This window comes from Ambystoma mexicanum, chromosome 11, assembly GCF_040938575.1.
Source record: "Ambystoma mexicanum isolate Mex_15411 chromosome 11, UKY_AmexF1_1, whole genome shotgun sequence".
In the NCBI taxonomy this organism is placed as follows: domain Eukaryota; kingdom Metazoa; phylum Chordata; class Amphibia; order Caudata; family Ambystomatidae; genus Ambystoma; species Ambystoma mexicanum.
In genome coordinates this window covers 902,644,689-902,668,977 of record NC_090934.1, presented here as the reverse complement: position 1 = coordinate 902,668,977, position 24,289 = coordinate 902,644,689, and the positions used below count along the sequence as shown (strand labels likewise).

The following is a 24,289-nucleotide window of genomic DNA, read 5'->3' as shown; positions in this document are numbered from 1 at the left end:
CACCTACTTGTACTTCAAATGGGATGAGAACTCCTTGGGTAGGGCCAATAGTGCACTAAATTGTGGCCTGCCTCTTGGCATCACAAAACCTAATACCGTATTGTCCATCAAAGGTTAAACCCCTACCAGCTCTCCCGGCAGCTAACATTCAGTACCCACCCCATTCAGGTCCTGCAGCTGGATACATTTAGCGTTTATCAGCTTCTCTCCTGGGGACGGAAAGGTGATTTATCCTGGGACTGAGCTAGCTGGAGCCACTGCCCCATACCAAGGCCTGCATTCTGTTCTGTTCATTGTGTACTAGGCCTTAACATCCAATATGGCAGTACTCTTGCCATATTAACACACTGCCCTCACTCATACCACCTGATTCAGCTCCTTCCTCGCACCTCAATAAAGAATATAACTTTGCTAAACACTGCTTAACACAGGGCCTATACACTGCCCTATCTATAACCTCTGCAACACACTTTAGTATATTTGCTGCTCCTTCTGTGTTGCTATATGTGAGTATCTAATATGTGTCATACCTAACTACAATGACAAGTATGCCTTGTGCCGTACAAACCTCACCCTGCTCACAAAATGGTATGTGCTAATAGGTTTTTCTCACCCTGAACCTTGTTGCCTGGCTGGGAAGCTGTATTTACTTCCAACAGAGTCTTAAAAAGAAATCTTAAGCAGATGGGGAGACCATGATGATCATGCGGGGTAAATGGTTTGTATGACAGTAATATCTCCCTGTGTTGGAGAGCTGTTGGGCTTGGACTGGCACTTTCAGGATAACTTGAGATGATCGATTTTGTAGGAGTGGAGATCTAGATGGAGTAACAATAAACTAACCAAGATTGCATGAATGCATTGGCGGGAGGCGTTCAGGCATGGTTAGTGAAGGAAAGGAGGATCTGCGCCTTGAATGTTTTCGCAGCGCATTTTCTGAAATATTTTTCTTGTATATTCTCGGCTCGACCCATGTATTTCGAGAACTGTGGATCGTGCCAAGTTTCACTCGCTCAGAAACCCCTGGTCCAAAAATGTTTCTCCACATTTGGAGCAGTTTAGAATGTAGGGGAGGGTGTGCAGACTGTCGCGTGGGATGTTCTTAGCATTTCGCGGTGTCCGAAGTGAATTCCTACTTGTTTCATTGTATGAGGCTTAAGAGCGTGACTGTGGTTCAGGGTTTGGGTTGAGTGTGCAGAGAGCAGGCCCTGTCATGAGGTGCGGCTAAGAGTATGCGGACATTTCACAATGTTGTTCTGAGTCACTGGTTATCAGGTTTTGCTGGCACAGTGTAAAAAGCTTGTGACGGGCCAGCGTTTTCCTAATTTTTTTAGTGCCATATTATGAGCTTGTGTTGAGCTGTGCTCTTTATCATTGAGTGCTACGTGGGCTCCGACCTTTGAACATGTTTACTATACTGTTTTCCCCTTTTATAGTGGTGCCATTTGATTTACTTTCCTATCGGTATTGTGTGGCAATTTGTCCCGCTCCCCTTCTAGTATAACGGTGCAATATATAATCGGACCACCTGAAATACAGTTCTAGCATTATGTCTCTGCTATCGGTCATACTGATGATTTCATACTTAACATAATGATCAGCACTCACTAATTCAGTATTTGAAAGGGGTGTTTCTTGATAATCAATTTTACTGTATTGACAGCACTCTTGTTATTAGCTGGTGTTTTTACAAAACAGCAACAGCAGGGAGCAGGCAATGCTATCTTCAGTTCTTTGAGTTTTGACTGGGCATCTTGTACGCCAAACGTGACTTTCATCAGTTTCCTTTTTGATTCAAGCTAATAATTTGAACAAATCCACCAGTGTACAACACAAATGTCTCTTTTTACTGCGTTTTCTAATAGAGCATGCAAGAGGTTGCCTTGATTCTCTGATTTGAGCTGGCATTTGGCTCTATATCTACCACCTTCCCACACAAATTTCTTAATTCTCTCTAGATTCGTTTTTTTTTTTAATTTCTTTTGGACAAAACCTACCCACCTGCATCCACAATAAGTTCCCCACAACCCACCTCCTCAAATCTCTACTTTGCGCTCACCCATTGGCTTCATCTCCTCAGCCTTGCCGTTCAATTTTTGTAGTCGCTTTCTCGCATTTGGGTTCTTGGTCCTCCTTTTCAACCCTTTCACCTTTGTAGTTCTTCTCGGCCTCATTGATTGAGGGCACTTTTGGCATTAACTTTTTGATTTAGCTTACATTTTGTCTCACACAAGTGTTTTTTTTTTTTAAAAGGCCCATCGGTCGCCTGGATATTCTGCCTTCGTCTTTACCTTCTTTGCCTCATTCTCTTGACATTAGTATTGTTGTCTGCAGCTTCCTCGCTAGCATGGGTCATTCCAAGGTGGCTCACATGGTGTTCCTGCCTAGAGCTGCAGATCCGGCATCTGGCTTACAGCTTTCTTTGGCTTCCACAGCAGTTCTTCTCTTCGAGTTAACTTTCACTACTGTGCTATTGTGCAAATCCCAGCTCGCAGTCCTTCTCTCCTCAGCCAAAAACTAACCAATTTCCAGCACTTTGTTTCCTTCCTTCCCATCTCTGGTTAAATCTCTTTGTATTACCCCCAGCTCTGCATGGCCAGTCACATTTGTAAGAATACTGAAAAAAAACTTCTCTTCACTCGGTTTACAGTCCAGTGATGCTCCTTTGCTACATCACACTTTCCATCAGTAGAGCCTGGCAATGAGACTACTTAGTCAGCACAAGCTAGCATCATCTTTTGTGCTGAGTGGATATTTTTAATAGTACAAAGGTAAAATCATTGGATCTAATATGGTTAAAACATTATTTTTCATGGTACTTGCCATTTCACAGTAAACTCTGGGAAAGAATTCATGATTCCTTGTCACACACATTCAAATTACTACTCAATTATCATCCTGTTTAATTTTGAGACAGTTAAAAGCTATGCCCGAGCTTTCCTCCAGCCCACCCACAACCCAGTTTTTATTTTTTTATCTTGTCCTATGCCAAGTTGTCTTTCCAGCATCACTATAGTTGTTTGTTGATAACTCCTTCACTAAACGTTAAAGTATGCAACAACCAGGGGCGTGGCTTGGAGCTGCCACAAGTGGTATGGCTCCGTAGAAGCTCCTGGCATACCTCCTGAGTGTGATTTTGACAGCTTACGGCTCTGTTTCTGCAAGAGAATTAGCTGAATGAGTGAGGAACAGACAGAGCGGTACATTACTGCACACCGGCTTCAGGGTGGAAAAGCTGACTGTAATTTCCATGAGCGGCCTGATCTCTGAGAAAAAAAAATGGCGGCCGCTCCATCCCAGAGCTCTCCAAACGCGGCAAAGAGGAGGAGCAATAAAGAGAAGAAAGGCGCAATCGCCTAACACTGTCGTAGCATGTAGCTAATCAGCCTGACAGCCCAGCAACTTCGCCCAAAAACAGAGAATCATCCCCATGGTGGCTCTGATGAAATGAGAACTAAACTGCTGGACCCTACAGCAGAGGCGGACACTAACGCCCATCGCGGGTCTGTCTTGAAAATTCCACAACGAGATCGGTCCAACCTCAGGGGATAGCGGGGGGGCACGCGGACCGACTCAACCTGGATCCGCCCCCCAGCTCTTCTGATACAGGAAGACCCAGACCCAACCCTCACCAGCAGCGGTACATCTGCCAGTGCCAAGGAAGGCAATAAGATGGGGGGGGGGGACCCAACAGCAGAATAGCAGAGATGGGGGGAGAGGCTCCCCAGCCTGCCAAGAACATCGGAGGCCAGGACCCAGCCAGCCGTGGGCTGACGGAACACCGAAGTGGCCCCAACTGAAGTCCTGCCTGGAAGCCCTCAGCAGAGTGATTTAGTCCTCCCACCGGATCAGGCACAGGCAGGCTGTGGAATGCAACGTGGGAGCCAGAGAAGCACCACTTGGAGTTACTGGCGACCACCATCCCACGGTGAGGCTGCTCTGTGGACAGACAAGGTGAGGGTGGGGGTAAAGCCAGCAAAATAAAGGAAAGTTGTGGTTCCCTGAGATCTCCCCTATGGTGCCCCCCTGCCCAGCCCCACTTCTACCCAACCCGCTCAAAGGGAAGTCCGGACTCCAGACGACCCGACAATCAGAGACGTACCACCAGAGGAAGAATACGCCGGAAGGGGATGGGAACATTTAAACACAAGCCCAATGCTCCTTAAACCCTTAGAGCACGCAGATCACCCCCGGAGAAACCACAACCCGTGGGGAGACGCCGGGTCACCCCCAGAAGAAGCACTGCACCTGACTGGCCCCCGGCAGTAAACGGACATCCAGACAAACCGGAGACTACCCGAACAGCAAACCAATCCACACCAGTAGGTGTTTGGCCTGAAAACAAGGAGGAAGAGAAGCAGCACCTGGACAGACGCCCTTCCCAACTGCAGGGCAGCGGGGAAAGACGAAAGTGGCCAAACAGACCCTCCTCGCTGCAGATTACCCCCCCCCCCCACAGGAAGAACTGCACCAGACTGCCCCCGGCAGTAAACAGACATCCAGATAAACTGGGGATCACCCGAACAGCAGACGAATCCACACTAGTAGGCTATTCACCTGAAGGCGCGGAGGAATAAAAGCACCACTAAACGCCCTCCCCAACTACAGGGGAGCAGGGGAAGACGAAGGGGATCTGGTGATTACGCCCTCTACACAGGGCGTAATCGCCAGATCCAGGAACCTGTGCAACTCCAGGTGTCAAATGCTCCCACGGATAAACCGTCACCCACGCCTGAGGGTGCAGTAGCAGAACATCAGGGAAGGGAATCGCTGACAGGATCGCAACTTGTTACGGAGCTCCCCAGCCCTGCACCCCTAAACAGGAGACCACAGTGAAGAGTGGGAACATTTCTTAGCTGATGGACATTTTGGCCCTCATTACGACCCTGGCGCTAAGTGAAAAACTTGACGATAAATGGTTACCGCCATCGTTTTCCGCTAGGTCCGATCATGACCCGTGACCGCTAACTACGATGCCATTAGCGGCATCGTAGTTAACGCTGCCGCTAACTGCGCCAATGGCGCGCGCACGCGACCTCCCACACCGTACTTAGCGCCATGGCGTAAAGGTACGCGAATGCCGACCCAAGCGGACATGCACCTAACGCCATCACCCAGCCCGTTAAGTACCTTACCGCCATGGTGCTAATTACGCCATCGCGAACCAACCATAAAGGGCCTTGTGCAGTGAATCCAGCTGCCACAGGCGCACAGAATCAGCACAGGTGGAGGCAATACAGAGTCAGGAAGTACAAAAAGAGCACACCCAACCCCTTCCCCAGACCCAGTCACACTCCACAATGATTCCAATAGGACTAGCAATGTTGGGGTGGAGGACCTGATAGCAATGCAAGTGCTACAACTTCAACTACAACAACAACAACAATAGGCTGCACAGAGGAGACGCAGGAGGAGAAGGAGGGCAAGGCAGGGCCAGCGAGCCCCACCAGCACAGCCAGTGGCACCACGCAGGCAGCCCACAATCCCACGCATCAGAGCCAGTCCATTCAACCTCACCGCTGAGCAGATCCACACCCTGTACCGTTTGGACCGGGACACCATCAACACCATTGTATACATGATACACAAACAGCATGATAGAAACACCAACCGCCATCCCACCCCTACTGAATACCCCACCTGGCTGTGAGTAGCAGAGACAACGGAGCCAGATCATACCCTAAAGCAGCACAAACCTCAGCTGACACCACTAAACCTAATGCCCGATGTATGCAGCCCCACCACGTGAATGAAGTTGTGCCCCAACATTGACACAACCATCTGCAAGTGCATTGTACCAATTCACACCACATTGACCTCAACGAAATGCACCTACATGCACGTCACCAGACACCATCCACTGAAAGGCCTGTCCCCATAACTGCGCACGAATGAGGCACATGACGGACAGAAACATCAACACACCATCACACAGACAGCAAGGCCCACAAAATGTCCCTATCAACATCAGTATTGCTCACTGGGGTCATGATGATGCTGACAGCAATGTTGCAATGATGTGAGCGTTGACCTCACAGGACACGTGCCAGGCCACCAAAACAAACGGCATGAACGAACACAGTGGATGGACACTCACAAGGCACTTGACCCCCCTGCATACATTGGTTGATGGCATGCACCACATTCCATAGGAGCCATGAGCATATACTGGTCGCATAGTGTGAATCAATTAGTGCATTCAAAAGAGGTCCGAAGTAACAGTTGGATGCAAGCCATGGTGGCACGTCAGGTTTTGAAATAGACGTCATGACTGACACATACATTCTCGCCCACATACAGGTGATGCAGGCTATCCCCTGAAGAGGTGGCTCCTTACACCAGTCCGGAACCCACAGAACCAGCACGAGGAGGACTCCAACCGTGCACATACACGTACCCGTGTGGTGATTGAGCAGGCTTTTGGCCTATTGAAGGCACGGTTTCGCTGCCTCAGCAGGTCTGGTGGGGCACTCCTGTACCGCCATGAGAAGATGGCAAAGATCGTCATGGCATGTGTCATGCTACACAATATGTGCGTCAGACGCAATGTGCCCCTGCCCCCTGATGCTGAACTGCAACCACCTGTCGATGAGGATGATGAAGGTGGGGATTCGGCAGCACCTCGTGGAGGCGGCGATGCACAGGAGGGGCGTGAAATGCGTAGTACTCTGATCAACCAATTATTCTAGCACACGCGAATGGGGGGTGTCACCTGGAGATGACGATTGTGGCACTGTGTGCGTCTGTTATATGGACACTGGGGACTGTTTACCAATAAATCACACATACGCAATGAGCAATGTCCACACATCTGATTTGTGCAAATATGAAAGGTGTATTGTGAAAGTGATTTTGTTGAACACACCCACTCCCCCCTCCCCCCTGAACTCCCCAACACGCCCACTCCCCCCTCCCCCCTGAACTCCCCAACACACCCACTCCCCCCTGCCCCCTGAACTCCCCAACACACCCACTCCCCCCTCCACCCTCCCCCCTGGAATCCCTACAAAGGTGTGAGTAAGTCTGTGCAGCAGTGTCTGATGTAGGATTTCTCCACTGTCCGGCCACTATTGGCAGCCCCCTCCCCTGGCCCCCGGGGCACCCCTGCCTGTGCTGCGCAGGTTCCTCCCCGATCGGCGGATGGGGCTGCTTGGTGTCGAGCTGGCAGCTGAGGAGGTTCCTGCCTGCTCATTTGGACGCATGTCCCGAATTGTCTGCACAAGTTCAGTGATGACGTGCCGCACAGCGGCGAGTTCTGCGCAGATGTCCTTTGTGGAGGACTCTATAGCAGCCTTCACTGTCTCCGCACATTTCTCCATTGCTGCCGTTGACCCCCCACATTCTGCAACATGCTCATTGAGGAGCGAGGATAGTTGCTGCTGCCGGGTGACGATCTCCTCCAGGCTTAGTTGTTCTTTCTGGCCCATAGCTAATGGCAGTGGTATTCCCATTGGGCTGCTCACCTCCTGCAGCGGGGATGGAGAGCCTGGCCAATCGTCATCCTCTGACTGCCCCTGTGTAGCACCCGCATGCGGGCTGCTTAGGGACAGGTAGGGGGAATGAGGGTGGGCAGTGGGGCTTCCGACATCAAACTCCTCAATGATCCCTGCTTCGCTATCGGAGGAGGCTGCGATGGCAGCAGTTTCCCCAATAGTGCTGCTTGCAGCAGAGCCTGTCCCTTCTGTGGGCACGATTTGGGTAATGTCTGCTGCTGCTGCTGCTTCTGTGCTGCCTGCTGGGTTGGCTGTCAGTGCCCTGTCCTGTTTTCCTGGCATGGATTTTGGCTGCTGTGGGGTTTTCCTCGGGACGGCAGAGGTGGAGGGTTGTGGTGTTGGCACAGTTGTCCTGGCCCTCTTGGTGGGTGTGGAGGCAGTGGTGTCCTCATCCTCAAGTTCGGAATTTGAGCCTGTGGTGGAGCAAAGGAGGGAAAGTGTTATTGATGGGTCTGTGGACATTGGGCGGGCATTGTGACGACTGACATCTTATCAGTTAGTACATGCGGCACATTTGAGGCAGGGGAAAACAGGTTGTCTCCCTTTTGTGTGGAAGTAGCATGGAGGTATGTGGGTGCCTGCAGTTAGGGTGTGCATACTGCATGTGTACAGGGTGGAGATCGGATGTATCTGTGGGCAGTCTCCTGCTGATGTGTTGCATTTACACTATGGGGTAACATTGTACTTCACATGAATGGACTTTGGTGAATTTTGCATGGCTTGATTTGAGCCACCTACCTGCATCGCCTGATGTCGGGGCTCCTCTCTCCATTCCTCCTACTCCTTCTATGCTCTCCATTCCGATGGTGGAGGCACAGATTTCCTCCCATGGCTGCAATTTGATAGGGGACTCCGATCCTCCCCCGGTTGCCGTGGCCAGGTTTCTGTTTGCCGATAGTATGCTCCTGACTCTGAGCCGGAGATCGTCCCACCGCTTGCGGCACTGTCTCACATTGCGGGGTGTTGTTCCCACGGCACTAACCCGCTGAGCTACCAGTGCCCATATGGCCTTCTTCTTGGCTATGGCCGGTCTGGTCATTTGGTTGGAGAATACCACTGCGGCGTTCTCCTGGAGGGTCTCCGCAAGCATGGTGAGCTCCTCTCTGGTGAAGCGGTCTTGCCGCTGGCGGTCACAGGCTTTTTAACCACTTTAGGCATTTTCTTGCAGGAAGAAGGTTGATGATGGTATTTGCCGGGTCCCAGGCTCGGATGTCCAGTGGTTGCGGAGGATGGCAATGGATTGTGTTTTTAAAGATGGCCGCCGTGCTCTTTCCCGTTCCGCCGCGGTGACGCTACTTCCGGTTCCGCTTATCTACGGTCACCGCTAATTGCGGTGACCGCTAACTACGGTCACCGCTATGAACGGTGGTCGGGGTGGCGGTGGTGCACCTTGCGCGGCATACGATGCCGGTAGGTGCCGTTTTGGGGGCATTAACGCCATGGCGCAGTTTACATTACCGCCATGGCATAATGCTCGTGCGCAATGGGTCGTAATATGGCGCTCTTATCGCCATCGGACCATGGCGTTAACGCTCATTACGCCATGGCGGTAATTTCGATTACTTACCGCCTGGGTCGTAATGAGGGCCTTTGACTTTAATAAGCAGTGTCAATCCGGAGAAAGCAAAGAAGGGGGACCAAGCAGGGGGGCACAACATTGAGATGTGCCCCGCCTCAGGCACCCCAGACCGGACCAAGTCAGCCACAAAGGCAGACATAAAGGACTTGTTGACAGCCCTGAATAAGGAGATTCCGAGGGGTACGGATGAAGTAACTAAGAAGATCGATACCCTAGACAAAAGGGTGGAAGCTGTAGAGGCCCGAACGGCAGATATTGAAAACAATCTGTGTGACCAGGCATTTGAAGTGGGGAAAAGGTCTGGATAGGATGGCAGCACTAGAAGCTAGATGTGATGCCCTAGAAGCAAAGCAGGAGGATGCTGAAAACCGCTCGAGGTGCAATAATGTCAGCCTCTGGGGTATCCCCACTTCGATCTCAGACTCAGACCTCGAGAGGTATGCAACCACCCTGTTCAGATTCATCCTCACCCTGCCAGACAGCTCCCCACTGGAAATTGATCAGATACACGGGACCGTCCCAAGACGATCTTCCTCCTTCCTTGCGGATGTCCTAGCCAGGATCCATTTTTACAGGTGAAGGAAGAAATCCTGAAAGAAGCCTGATCATCGCATCAGATCTTGTTCAGGGATGCCACTATTAAACTATATTCAGACCTGGCAAACTCCACCCTTCAAAAAAGGAAATTGCTCAGACCTCTCACTGAGTGGCTGCAGGAAAGAAGGATCCCGTACCGGAACCCAAAAGCAGATTAACTCCCTGAAAGAAGCGGAAACATTCCTCGGAACAGGAAATGAAAGCAATGATTCAGAAACTGAAGCATCTGCGCAAGACCAAACCAAAACGCAATCATCTACTTGGACAAGAGTCGGCAGAAGACTGACAATCCGAGGACCTCCACGGTGGGGCGATCATTGCCTACTTTAGGTCAGTCTGCTCGCCCCATGGAATCCGGCTCAACAGTAACCAAGATAAACTCCACATACAGGACACTTGGGGCGAGAGGGGCACCCGGGAAGGGCTATTGAGCGGACTGGGAAATATGGGTATCCATAACGACCAAACGGGGGTGGGGGTGAGACCCAAAGAAGAGTTGCTCATTCACAAACGAGGTTAATAAAGGCTGAGTTTTGCTACAATACTCAGCTGACGACATGTTGGGTCCGCTTGCCTCAGTTACTCGGTGGTGGGGCACAGCCAGTAACCCTGTTGGATGAGGCTTGTCTCATCATTAGCAGGGCAAGAGGGTGGGAGTCTTAAAGGGGGGGAGAAGAGCCGGGAGCAAGGTTGGGATCTGTTATCCCCTGCTCCCAGTATGCTAGAATAAGCAACACAATGACATACAGACACACAGCAGTCAAAGGCTGACAGACCAAGGCAATTGGGGACACACAATCCGGGATCTGCCGTGAGCCAGCTTAAAGCAACGCCCAACAGGAACCTCTATGGGGTCGACTAATGAGAGTGTACTCTTTATGCTCACATGGAACGTCCAGGGCCTCAACTCCCCGGAGAAACGTAGGTCAGTGGAGCATAGAGTTCAACAACTGGCAGGAGACATAGTACTACTCCAGGAGACTCATCTGTTGCAGGCTGACGAGCAGTGCATCAGATTTAAAAGATTTAAGAAATCATTTTTCACCACATCAGAGGAGATAAAAAGGGAGTGGCCATTTTACTGAGTGATAAGGTCCCATTAAATGAAATCACAGTAAAAAGGGACCTGCGGGGGCCTGTATCTCCTAGTGAAAGGACACCGCCTAGAACAGCCGATCACTATAGCCACCATATATAGCCCAAACAGCACCCCAGACAAATTCCTATCAGACCTGATCCCGATTTTGCTGACGTTCTCAGAAGGGTTCCTTCTTATAGAGGAGACTTGTCTTGAAAAAGTGGAGATTCACACACGATTGAAATCAGACCACGTTCCGGTTTCAGCAGACTTAAGGCATAAGAGGGGCCCCTCCCCCAAGACACTGGAAACTACGGGTCTGGACTCCCTCCTCCTAGATGATGCTATCAGAAGGGAAACTGGGGAAACACTAACTATTTTACGGAAAACACCACAGCAGACACTGCCATAGATATAATCTGGGATGCCATGAAGCCTGTGGTGAGAGGGACGCTAATACGTGCAAGCGCTGAATAGGGTCGGGTAGCTAAAATTCAAGCATCCAAACTAGAGGCGAAGGTATCTGCTCTGGAGAGAGAACTAAAAACACGCCGACCCAGGAAATTGGAAAGGGATCTGAAAAAAGCCAAAATACCTTTGGAAATGCACTGGGCAGGACCGATTGGCGAAATCACTGGCTTACACAAAACAATTCTACTAAAGCAAAAGCAACGCATATAAACTCCAGAAGGTACATAAGCGGAATAACATCACACCGCTCATAGGAGACAACGGGAAAACCCTATATACCGATAAAGAAAAAATGGCACCCTAGTAGCACACCACAGGGTAATAATGACAGGACCTCCTATACCTTCCAAGGAGGAGGGGGGGTGGTGGGGGGTAGGGGGATGTGTAGAGCCCCAGTAGCTCCTCGCAAATCTACCAATGCAATTTCCCACAGCTGTTCCGCGAATTCCGGAACGACTTGGAGCACTAGAAAAAACAAGAAATCTCATGGTTCGGAAGAATCACTGTGGTAAAAATTAATCTAATACCCCGCTTGATTTATCAATGTGCTGCGATCCCGGTGAAAATACCAGAAAACAAATTAAATTCCCTGCAGAGAAACATTTTAAAATTCATTTGGTTGGGGGGGGGGGGAGAAACCCTAAATAGCGAAGAAGGTCATGCTTTGCGGGTGGAGCTTGGGAGGGCAGGGAGTCCCCGACGTATTTGCATACAAGCAGACTGCACAACTTGCACATGCATTCAAATGGACACATAATACAGACCAGCCCTACTGGAAACAGCTAGAAGAGGCATGGTCCCCCCCTCCCCTGGCAGACCTCCCACACATTCCAGCCACAAACACCCAGACAAATCTAGGCCGTCTCTCAGCAACAAAAAATACTGTATTAAATTGGAAATTAGCAGCCGGCAAATGGGTGTGCAGGTACCCTAGGCCCACTCACCCCTATCTGGAATAACCCTGAGTTCTCACTGGGAACCCATCCCCAACATTTTACAGCCTGGAGGGAGGGAGGTTTGTGGAAGGTTGCACACTTCTTGGAGGGGGGCAACCCACAAACCTTTGAACAATGCAAGGTGAAATTCAAGCTAACAGAAACAGAACAATTCCATTACGCCCAACTCTGACATTGCATGTCACAGAAGGTAGTTGGGGAAAGAGCGGATCCTAAGGTCATTGACCCTCCGGGGGAGAATCTCTACACTATACCACTTGTTTGACAAGACAGACGCAACCACAAAAGAAAAATACATGCTTAGCTGGGAAAGAGATCTGGGACGAGCTAAAGACATAGAGTGGGGTAGAAACTGGACCAGATTACACAAAAGCACCCAATGTATCGCAAACAAATAGGGGGGATCTGAAGTCTGCTACAGATACTATATCACCCCGGAGCAACTAAACAAATCCGACCCAGACATCCCGCCGGGATGTTGCAGGGGCTGCAAAGACTGGGCACTTTGTTCCATTTATTATGGACTTACCCAAAAGTTGGGGTGTACTGGAGGGGGGTGCTAGACCAGATCAAAGGGATCACGGGGCTGATGGCCAGATCGCACGTCTGTGTACGCACCTGTTAACTGCCACTAAAATAGCACTGGCTCGACTATGGAAGAACTCGGAGGGCCCCTCAATCCCCATCTGGTGGTCCAAATGTTGGGAAATCGCAGTAGCGGAAAAAATCACGTCGATCCATTCTGGGAACCTGAACACTTTCCGACACATGGGCACCTTTCATGGACTATGCTGACCAATATCCAGGACTTAACTGGAGAACCCCCAATTACACGATGGCTTCAATGAGAACAGGACGAATGGGAAGGGAACAGACCCCAACCAAGCCCTCATAAGGCCACAGACAGTGTACAACGCCAAGAAACAAGCGCAGTTAAGAGAACTGCCTTATTGAACTAATGTTATGAACTGTATGTGTTGAAAAGCTGATGTCATTGTAAACCTAAATTGAAAAGGCTCAATAAAATGTTTGGTGGAAAAAAAAAAGTATGCAACAACCAAAATCAAAGAAAAGAAGAACCCATACCTCCTTTGCTATGCAAGCCGACTGTAGTGTGCAGTTGAACCCAACGTTGCAACAAGTGATTTATACAAGAAATATTAGTTTTGTTTTTATGATTCCGATCTTATGAAGACCGCCAGCCAGAGAGATTGTATTTGAGGGGAGAAAAAAGAAAACAAATGGCGCTGAAGTACAGCAAAGTGGTCGCATGATGCCAGCAAAAGGTGTTGCAGTTTTACTTGGTTTCATCTCTTTCCACAAAAGAGAACAGGTGGAAAGGCAGAAGGGGGAAAGCAAATATACCGCTTCCCAATTGCTAGCCCCCTAATCCATTCCATGAGTGCCTCTAAGCCCAATTCCCAGTCCTCCCCAAATAAGATTGTTCCAAGTTCTGTGCAGACGGAACAATGCCTTAGGCAGGTGGCCATGTCTTTTTCCCAAATGGGGTTACACTAGGAATTGTAACTTCCTCCACGTCACCCAATGAAATAAAAGAGCCGGAGGAATACCACCAGGCTGTCTCCCAAGGCTGCAAAGAAACAGGAACTGATTAATGCCAGAGCTAACTGTTAATCTCCTCCCAATCTTAATACCGAGTGTGACAAAATGACTACTGCTTTGCAGGAGTGCAGGGATTAATAGTGGCAAAACCACACCACGATTGTTAAAACAGCAGTGATACCAGTCGTTGAGGTAGAACAACCACAGCCCGCAGTTACCGCCTTTGCCTTTTGTGGTAACGTGGACTGAGGGCAGGCTTTACCCCTCAGGGGTGGGGTGTGAGGTGATGACCGTAGCAAACCAAACAGTTTAAGTAAAATAATCCAATCGTGGTTCTCTAAAAATATAGTCTTTTAATTTAAAATATAAAAATGCACTGACCTAACAAAAGACACAACTGGTGTAGTATGGCAATCGGGGGTGTTTAGACAAGAAATTTGAAAAATGTCACCGTTCAAAAAGGACATGCCTTTAGAGAACCAGGTAGGAAGACTGGCTCAATTGCCACTAATGTGGAACAGGGGGACGAGGCCTCTCAACAGCACCTTTATTCTTGTCAGCGTAGAGCCTTCTTGGTGCTTTAGCTGCGACGTAGCCGTAACGGTCCAGAGACAGTCCAGTAAATAATGAGTCCTAAACTAGAAACACCATGCCTACATACCCACCAGGATGCTAATTTAGAAGCGCTAGATCCAGAGGTCGCAACGTTTTACTTCAGCAAACTATACTGGTAGCAGTAGTTACATGGTAGACTTCTGTATCGTGTGCCCGCCAGCAAGTGTTTTAATTTCCTTGTCTGGTTATCACACATACGCTACAGGACGCACAGCCGCCATTGTACTTTATGTATGCGGGGAGCAGTGTGCCTAATAGATCTTCAATTAGTTGGCATAGGGGCAAGAATGGATGACTGCAAAATTCACTTTCTGCTGTAGTTTACTTTCCTACACACTCACGCAGGTGCAATAAGCGACATGCAGCCAAATCTTGTATTTCTACTGAGTGAGGCAGTGTAAGTTCTGGTATAAGTAGGTATGTGTGTCAGGATCTCTGTCTATGGCCAGCACAGGGTGGACGGATTTTCAACTCCTAACTGGAAAGTCAACTTAATTTCTCTCTTTGTAATTTGATATGTTCTGCACGCTGGGCTCTTGTGGGAGTCGGGTGTCTGTTGGGGTGTCCTCTGTACAAGACACAGGTCTGAGGGGCAGCAGGCCCACCACAACGTGATTCCCTGCAGTGGCAAAGCCGGACCGGGAAACCAGGCTTCAGCAAAAAATGGCCTGCAGGGAAATCTCATTGGTCCATCTGATGGATAACTGTCATTTAATCTCCAGAATGCACTGTGCTGGCTTGCTGCAAGACCTGAAACTGCCATTTTGCATTGCATCTACCGCAATGCACAGAGCTGGAAAATCTGAAACCGAAATCGGCACTTGTCAACGTACATTTACAATAGTAAACTGTGGAAATGCACTGGACGATCTGAATGTGGCATATGCACGTTTGCCGCAGTACAAACTAAACAATCCACAGTACTTACATCCTGGAAGACCTAAAATTCGAATTAAGTTTTTTCTTTCGTGATGCAATATAACACGCTGTCAAAAATTAACCTTCCACACTGCAATGTGGTGACCCACTGAAGACTTGCAACTGGATTATATTTAACTGTGCTAATATTGTCTGCCTGGATACCATGCAGCCAGACGATGAGCTTTTTTATTTATTTTTATTGTGTGAAGTGCAGACCTAGCTCGAGAGCAGCATAGCGCTGTACAGAGTGTGGGTAGCCAGCATTTAGCTGGCATCTTTTAAAATGTGCAGTACTGTAAGGTCTGTGCGTTGGTATGTGAATCCATTGGAATTAGTCCTTGGTCAGGTGTTGTTGAAAGACCCATTTTTTGAGAAATTTGCGAAATTGGAGAATTGTGGGATCATTTTGAGCCGACACCCGTATCGAGTTCCAGACTGTCGCATCATGACAAGAAAAGGAGATTGGGTTTTCTCTTTGCGGACCAGTTGTGATTCAAGTTGGTCAATTTGTTGCATGAGGAGCGTGTGCCGCCAGATATGTGGAGCTTAGCCGCAAGGTACTCTGGTGTGCTAATCATGGCTGCTTTGTAGAGGATACATGCAGTCTTGAACAGTTCCTGGCTTGGAGTGGAAGCCAATGTAGCTCGCGCAGGATGGGGATAATTCGGTCAAATTTCCATGCTCCTGTAATAAGACATGCTGCAGCATGGTGGACTGCTTTTAGGGGAGCCAAGTGAGCAGCTGTGAGCCAGGAGATAATTTCCCCCATCGATGTGCAAGACCACAAGGGCCTGCGCAACATCTGAAAGTCCTGTGGTGGGATGAAGGGTTTGATATTCAAAGGGTAGAGATTCTGAGCCAGACTATTTGGGCCTTCGTGGCTATGTTTCTGGAAGGACAGATTGCTGTCAATGGTGAAGCCTAAGGATTTTGTTGAGTTTGAAAGTTGTGGATCAAATTTGTCTAGGCGAATATCATTGAGCAATTGTTGTACAGGTTGTCTTTAAGCGGGTGGAACGATGAGGATGAATTCAGTCTTGGGTGGCTTTAGTTGGAGTTAGGCCGTCGACATCCAGGAATGAATGATGGTAGTTAATCACAGAGCCGAATGATGTCCTGGGCACTATTTACTCTCATGTACAACTGAGTATTGTCTGCGTATTGGTGGATGGCTATATTGGGATCTTTGAGTAGAGTGCCCAGATGCTCCATGTAAAGGTTATAAAGGATTGGTGAGAGGATGGAGCTTTGGGGGACTCCTCAGGAGACCTGGAGTTGGTTAGAACACAAGTTCATCTGGACAGCCTGGTGTCTGCCCTTAGAGGTCGGAGGTAAACCAATTTTGGACAGTGCCATAGAATCCCATCCTGTCAGCAAGGAGGGAGAGAAGGATGCAGTGGTCGACGTTGTTGAATGTAGCCGAGAGGTCATGGAGGATGAGGAGCCATGAGTCGCCCTTATCTACGGTTTGGAGAGCATCATCCACCACCTGGATGGTGGCTGTTTCGATTCTACACTTAGGGCAGAACCCTGACTGATAGTCATTTAGGAGGTGGACTTATTTGATTCTGGCGAGTAATTGTGTAGCAATTACTTTTTCTAAGATTTTGCCAATAAACTGGAGATTCGTAATGGGCCTCTAGTTAGCCAGGTTGTCTGGATCTAGGGTTGTTTTTTTTCAAGAGATCGAATGAGACCAGTCTTGAGGGTGTTTGGGCATGATGCTTCTGCGAGGGAGGCATTGATTATGCTGAGGAGCGCATTCAGCGCTGGGCCCGTCAATTCTTTAATGTGTTTGGCTGGAATTATGTCATCCAAATAAGAAGTCGTTTTGAGAGAGAAAATATTTTTGGTACAGTCTTGTGCACTGTTCCATGCGCTGCTCCTAGATTAGGCTTTGAATTGTCTCAGTGATGGCTGCGGTTTCCGGATCACTGCCCCAAAGACTGTAAAGGGCAATATAAATGTATGGAGAAAAGGCTGGATCCAGATATGCTACGCGCTCACACATAAAAATAATTGTGAAAAACAAGTTTTAGTTTTGTCCAAATTCTGTATTGTAGATTCACAAAGAGTTCACTTCATTGTATTAACTTCATTCAATTGTTCTTTCTCGTATTTGTGATCATATGGCATATAGATTTGCTTAATATTCATTAGTTCATGGGCTAGCCAAATCCCGACACGTGTTTCCCCGTTTGCTCAGTATAGCGGTTCTTCAGGGGTGTGATGGCTACTTTATTTAACATAAAGTTCAATTGAAATTAATGTATTCCATTGTTTCTTTCTTGGTGGTTTCCCAAATTAACCTGTACACCAAGAAAATAATGTGTATTTATATAAAAACCTTTTCTGGTCTCTTAGGCAGACACAGCATGTTTAAAACATTATAGTGACGTGAATGTATATAGCTAACAAAGATGCAAACTTACAGCATGTGATGACTGTGAATATTCTATTTGCTGTGTTGTTCTTCTCCTAGATCCTGAAATTGTCTTGTTTAGTGCGTTCGTACGGAACGGTCCTCGTTTTCTATAATTGGAAAGAAACGACGTGTAAGACAACTGAGTTGTTACACGTTCCGTTTTGGTTCAAATGAGCGTGATTTATATTCCTATCAGCTCGATATAATGTTAAACTCTTACCTTGAAATATCTTCATGACGAGTGCGGTGCGATTGCCTTCTGTGGTGTTGTAAAGCTAAATTGGAACGTTTGTTTGTTTTTTAAATAAAGATCATTGAGAAGGACATGGACATCACGTGATCTGATCACGTGATTTATGCGCCGTCTTTAAGCTAGAAGCTTATGTTAGTTCCCTTTCATTTCGGGTGGCCTTAGTTCAATGATCTGGTTTATGGATTTTTGGCAAAAAATATATTGTTAGAAGAATCGGATGAGTAATGTTCATGTATGTAAATTCTTCATATGTGATTAGATCTTGTTCTTTCCAATGGTTGCTCATAAATTGCCAGTCTTTTTGCAAATTATTAATTGGATTTGTTGTTAGTCTTTGGTAGCATTCTGTGTTATTCAGATGATTCATTGCACTCTGAATATAGTCATCAGTCTTCAGAAGAACTATATTCCCACCTTTATCGGCTGACTTACCTGTAATATCAAAGTTTTCTTTGAGTTTCTTGATCGATAGTAGTTGTTGTTGGCTAAAATTGTTTCTTACTTTGTGTTTGGCTCCTTTAAGATACAGTTGTCTCAGTTCGCCTTGTACCGCTTTCTGAAAAAGATCTATTGCATTGTCTATGGGTAGAGTTGGGATGAATTTTGAGTGTGGTTTTAATTTCGTGTATTTGGATAGACCCAAGGTAATATTATGTTCTTCTGCAAAGCTTGATATTGTATGGACATCTTCTTCTTCCGCTAGGTTTAGTAGATTGATGGTGTTTTCTACATGACTTGTAGACAGATCTGAACGGATCTCTGTAGTTCGCTTCAATTTCTCTTGGGTTAAATTTGAGAAGAATATTTTTAGTTTCAATTTTTCTGCAGAAACAGTATAGATCTGTAATGGTTTCAAAATACCATTGGAAAGAACACGATCTAATCACATATGAAGAATTTACTTACATGAACATTACTTATCCGATTCTTCCAACAATATATTTTTGGCCAAAAATCCATAAACCAGATCAATGAACTAATCAATTGCAATAGTAAAAACGTGATCTATGCAAGACAATATACATCGGCACCACGATTAGAAAATTGGAGAACACCTAAGAGCAATTAAAAACAAAGACTTAAAATCGCCACTGGCCCTACATTTTCATGAAGACCATCCAGGAGCAGACATATCACAAATCAAATGTCATGGCATTGAAAAACTATTTTTCCCCAAAAGAGGTGGGAATATAGTAATGTTACGAACGAAAGAATTTTGGATTTGCAATATGGATGCAATATATACAGGTTTAAACGTGGACCAGGAACTGCACCATTTCCTATAAATTGTGTCAAACAATAACAACTTGGGGGGGAGGGGGAGTGAAGTATGTGCTTCACTCTCATTGATACATGGCATTTCCATTTATGCATTTTTTACTATTTCCAATGTATGTTGTCTGAATCCTAATTGCACATGCTATAGTATTTATTGCACTTATTGATATGTTCAGAATTAACATAGTATATTTCATACATTATATCAGGGAATTCAACTATTTTATTGCTTTCAAATGAAAATATTAACAGTTTGAGTTCTGCCTCCAGTTACAAACTCGTTAAATAACAAATGCTAAAAATTCAATACATGAACGTAACACATCTAACACCAAACGTTCGGCTCCCGGAGGCTAAATACAGCATTGTTTTTTACGACCTTGCCAACCAAAATGGCGTATTCAGGAGGCCACCCGAAATGAAAGGGAACTAACATGAGCTTCTAGCTTAAAGATGGCGCACAAATCACGTGATCAGATCACGTGATGTCCATGTCCTTCTCAATGATCTTTATTTAAAATACAAACGCGCCAATTTAGCTTTACAACACCATAGAAGGCAATCGCACCGCACACGTCATGAAGATATTTCAAGGTAAGAGTTTAACATTATATTAAGCCGTTGGGAATATAAATCGCACTCATTTGAACCAAAACGAAACGTGTAACAACACGGTTGTCTTACATGTCGTTTCTTTCCAATTATAGAAAACTATGAGCGTTCCATACGAACGCACTAAACCAGACAATTTCAGGATCTAGGAGAAGAACAACACAGCAAATAGAATATTCACAGACATCACATGCTGTAAGTTTGTATCTTTGTTAGCTATATACATTCACCTTACTATGTTTTAAACACGCTGTGTCTGCCTAAGAGACCCGAAAAGGTTTTTATATAAAAACACATTATTCTCTTGGTGTACAGGTTCATTTGGGAAACCACCAAGAAAGAAACAATGGAATACATTAATTTCAATTGAACTTCATGTTAAATGAACTAGCCATCACACCCCTGAAGAACCGTTATACTGAGCAAATGGGGAAACGCGTGTCGGGATGTGGCTAGCCCATGAACTAATGAATATTAAGCAAATCGGTATGCCATATGATCACAAATACGAGAAAGAACAATTGAATGAAGTTAATACAATGAAGTGAACTCTTTGTGAATCTACAATACAGAATTTGGACAAAACAAAACTTGTTTTTCACAATTACTTGTATTTGTGAACGTGTAGCATATCTGAATCCAGTTGTTTTGAGGGAGGCAATCGTATTTGGAAGATCCAGGGGAAACAGAGGAGAGAATTTGCCAAGAAGGGCCGTGTGCATTCCAGGGTGCAGGGGATGCTTATGGTGTGGAAGGCTGATGGTCTCGGATTTCGTCTATTATTTCAATAGAGAAATGTGTTGATTCTGTCGCATTTTTCATGGGTTGCTGGTACCTCTGGGTCGGGTGAGGGTTTGGTACAATTCTTTAATACTTCAAAGAGGGCTTTGCTCCTGTTAGAGGCTGCTGTAATGATGGTGGAGTAGTAAGCAGCTTTGACCCCGTGCAGCGATTTTTGGTGGGTGAGGTCTCCCAAGTTATGGTTTTTGTGCCACTGTTTCTCTATGGCTCTGATTAACCGTTTGTTGGAGGCTAGCTTGGGGGTTTACCATGGGGCTGATGGTTTGGTCTTAGCCTGGCTGGATTTTAGGGGGCGTGAGCGTCCACCAGTTTCATAGCAGAGTTGGTGAATAGTTCCAGGAGGCCCGAGGCATTCTCTGTGGTGGGGAAGTCTGTAAAGTTTGCTTCTAGCTCATTGACTCGGAAGGTTTTGAATGAGTAGTGTTGAGTGGGGGGCGTTTAGCCTGACCTTTGTGAGCCGTAGTCGATTGGGTGACTGCATAATGGGATGACTGTGTGGTCTGACCAGTCAAGTGGGATAGTGTCTGCAGAGGTGATGCAGGGGGATGATGTGAAGACTAAATCTAGGGTGTCCCCTTTGTTGTGGGTGGGGAGGGCACAATTTGCTTAAAAGTCCATGAAATGGGTCAGTACAAAAAGCGTGCTTAAAGTGTAGTTATCGGCCTGAGACTCTGGGATGTTAAAATCACTGAGAAACACGTTATTTGAATGTGCTTATTTGGCAGAGAAGAGTACGTTTGGAGATGTCTGCAATGAAAGAGTCACTCCTGTGAGGTGGCCTGTAGATGAGGTGGAAGGCAATGGATTCCTTGTGCGATGGAGTGAACCAGCAGGCGAGTGATTCAAATGAGCCTGTTCTGGGGGAGGCGATGATGGTACATGACCAACTGCTCCTGTGGATGATTGTCACTCCACCTCCTGTCCTACCTTTGCGGTCGGCATGTTGGATGCAGTACCCGTGGGGTATGAAAATAAGGAAAATGTGGGGAGTGTTAGGGGGAATGTTCATTTCTATGCAAAAAATCCTCCCATCTTAGAGACCCCCAGCTCTTTTGCTGGATTTAGGACTTTTTAATTTTAACCCTGTAGTGAGAGAGACCTTTTTCTCACTCTCTCATGTGTTTTTACCTGATTTGGATTTTTGTGTTTTTTCACTGTTTTTGAGTCTGACAAACTCCTTAGGCATCTGCTTTTTGTATGGTCACACACAGCACCTTTATTGCTTTAAAAGATGGGCAATAGTCTAAAACATACTTTAAACATATTTTTTATGAAAGTTCCTATGTAAATGCTTTGAGCAAACGAGGCTCAAAGCGTTTACATGGGAGCATCCATTTTGCCATTTTAGGCAGCCTCCTCTGCTCTGCCCTGGCAGCACTAAACAAGCAGCAAAAGCCCCCTACGGAGACCTTTTGCTTACTGCAGCCAGAGCAGAGCTGCATGAGCTGAGGAGGCTGCCTTCACTTTCATTTTACATTTTCGGTGCTCCCCAAGGCCAGGGAAGCACAGATAACGTAAAATGAAGACAAAAAGCAAAGACGCTGCAATTACAAATACAACATTGTTGCATTTGTGATTGACGTGGTTGAAAAACCATGGAAATCATAAATACAAGAATGTTGCATTTCTGACTGTGGCGGCTTTCGCGTGGAGTCTCTTGGGCTCCCCAACCCGGGGGACCCGAGGAGACTCCAATCGAAAGCTGCCGCAGTCAGAATCACAATGTTGTTGAATTTGTAAATACTGCAGCATTTACAAATACAACAATGTTGTATTTCTCACTGCGGCGGCTTTCGCTTGGAGTCTCCTGGGCTCCCTCAGGGTTTGGGGAGCCCAGGAGACTCCACGCGAAAGCTGCCGTAGTGAGAAACACTGCAGCATATCAAAACGCATTTGTTTTGTGTTTCTGCCTGCAGCCGCTTTCACTTTGAGTGTCCTGGGCTCCCGTCAGGGAGCCCAGGAGACTCTGTGAAAGCCACGGCAGGCAGAAACACAAAACAACAGGGAGGATGGGGTAAACCATGTTTCAGTGATTAACAGGGCATCAAGGTTGTTGTACGAGATGAGGTTGCGATCTCTGTAATGTGAGCGGCTGCTGAGCGAGCATTGATAAAAATGAGTGCCCATGCATGTGGTTCATGGGTGTTGGATGGGGGCAAGGGCAATATTGATCATGTTCGCTAGGGTAGCTTGCCGGGGCTGGCCATGGCACTTGGCCATTTCAACACTATTGAGAGTGGGGATGGGCTGTGTAGGGAGGTGACACATTTGTAAGTGAAATGCAGGATAGCGGGTCAGTCCCTTGGCCCGATCAGGCGCAAACAGGTGAGGTCCTTGTCTTGGCACGTCCTTTGCTGAGAATGCCGGTGATGAGGATGCCTAAGGAGGACTGATTTAAATAGGTGGTTTCCGGAGCAACTTATTGGCAATTTACAGGCCATCTCTCAGCTTAACCTTCATTCAGATTCTGTTGGTTGTCTCCATTACCACCAGTCTGGCTTCAGAGCGGCCAGAAGCACGGAAACTGCTCTCCTCAATATCCATGAAGATCTGCTCTCCAACCTTGTTTCTAACATTCCCTCTGTCCTCATCCTTCTTGATCTCTCTTCTGCCTTCAACACGGTCAACCACACACTCCTGCTCAACAGTCTCCGTCATGCCATGGGTATCACTGATCAGGCTCTGGCCTGGCTGACCTCTTTCCTCACTGATCGACCCTCCCAGGTCCAACTGGGGTCCTTCCTATCATCTATCTTCCTCTCCACCTGTGGGGATCCCCAGGGGTCTAACCTCTCACCCTGGCTTTTGAACCAATACCTGGCAACTCTCGCTCACCGCATTGCCATTTTCTGCTCAAATTTCCAGTGCTACGCTGATGACACTCAACTCATTTTCCGGCTGCCCTCGGCCACCTCCTCCTCTCCCTCTCTCTCATCTCTGTCTGCCTAACTGCCTTTCAAGATTGGTGTGCCGCCAATGATCTTTGTCTGAATGCCAGCAAGACGGAGATCCTCCTCATCGGCACACCATCTCCATCCTTTTCCCTCACTCTCCGGCCGGCCTCCCTTGGCCCTGCTCCTATTCCTACCTGCAAGGCTACGAACCTTGGGGTCCTCTTTGACTCCACACTTTCCTTCTTGGCCCATATCTCTGAGGTCTCTAAAAAGTCAAACTTCCTACTGCACCTCCTCAGAGGTATTCTTTCTTTCCTCTCCTTCCCTCAGAAGCTCACTGTCTCCCAAGCTCTGGTTTCTCTAGGTTGGACTATTGTAACGGCCTCTTTCAAAATCTACCTGCCTCTACTCTCTGCCCTCTACAACTTCTCCAGAACAGGAGGACTGCAAGACTTGTCTTTGGCCTCAAGCCCTCGGATCGTAACTCTCCAGCTCTGAAATCTCTCCATTGGCTCCCAGTGGATGCAAGGATTAAATTCAAAACCCCCTGCATTGTCCACAAGGCTTTCTGGGGCCTGGGTCCAAAATACCTTCAGCTATCCCTCCGCAAATACCTCCCCTCTTGAGCTCTTCGCTCCGCTATCTCTAACTCACAAAGGATCAATCGATTTTCATAGAAACGAGCTGGGGGTAGATTTCTATCTTCGACTGGGGCCTCCCTCTGGAACAGCCTCCCTGCCACTGTAAAACTTG

At 47.2% G+C, this 24,289-nt stretch overlaps 1 protein-coding gene across 3 annotated transcripts in view; it reads left to right on the top strand.

Annotated features, from left to right (window-relative positions):
- TOLLIP (toll interacting protein) overlaps positions 1 to 24,289 on the top strand; it is a 695,464-nt gene that overhangs the window by 74,451 nt on the left and 596,724 nt on the right. The window contains exon 1 of one of the 3 annotated variants that reach the window (XM_069623971.1): positions 19,936 to 20,036. The exons of the other annotated variants lie outside the window; for them this stretch is intronic. The gene's annotated coding sequence lies outside the window, so the exon portion shown is untranslated. Of the gene's footprint in view, positions 1 to 19,935; positions 20,037 to 24,289 lie in introns of those variants that run through there. 3 annotated transcript variants of the gene reach the window in all.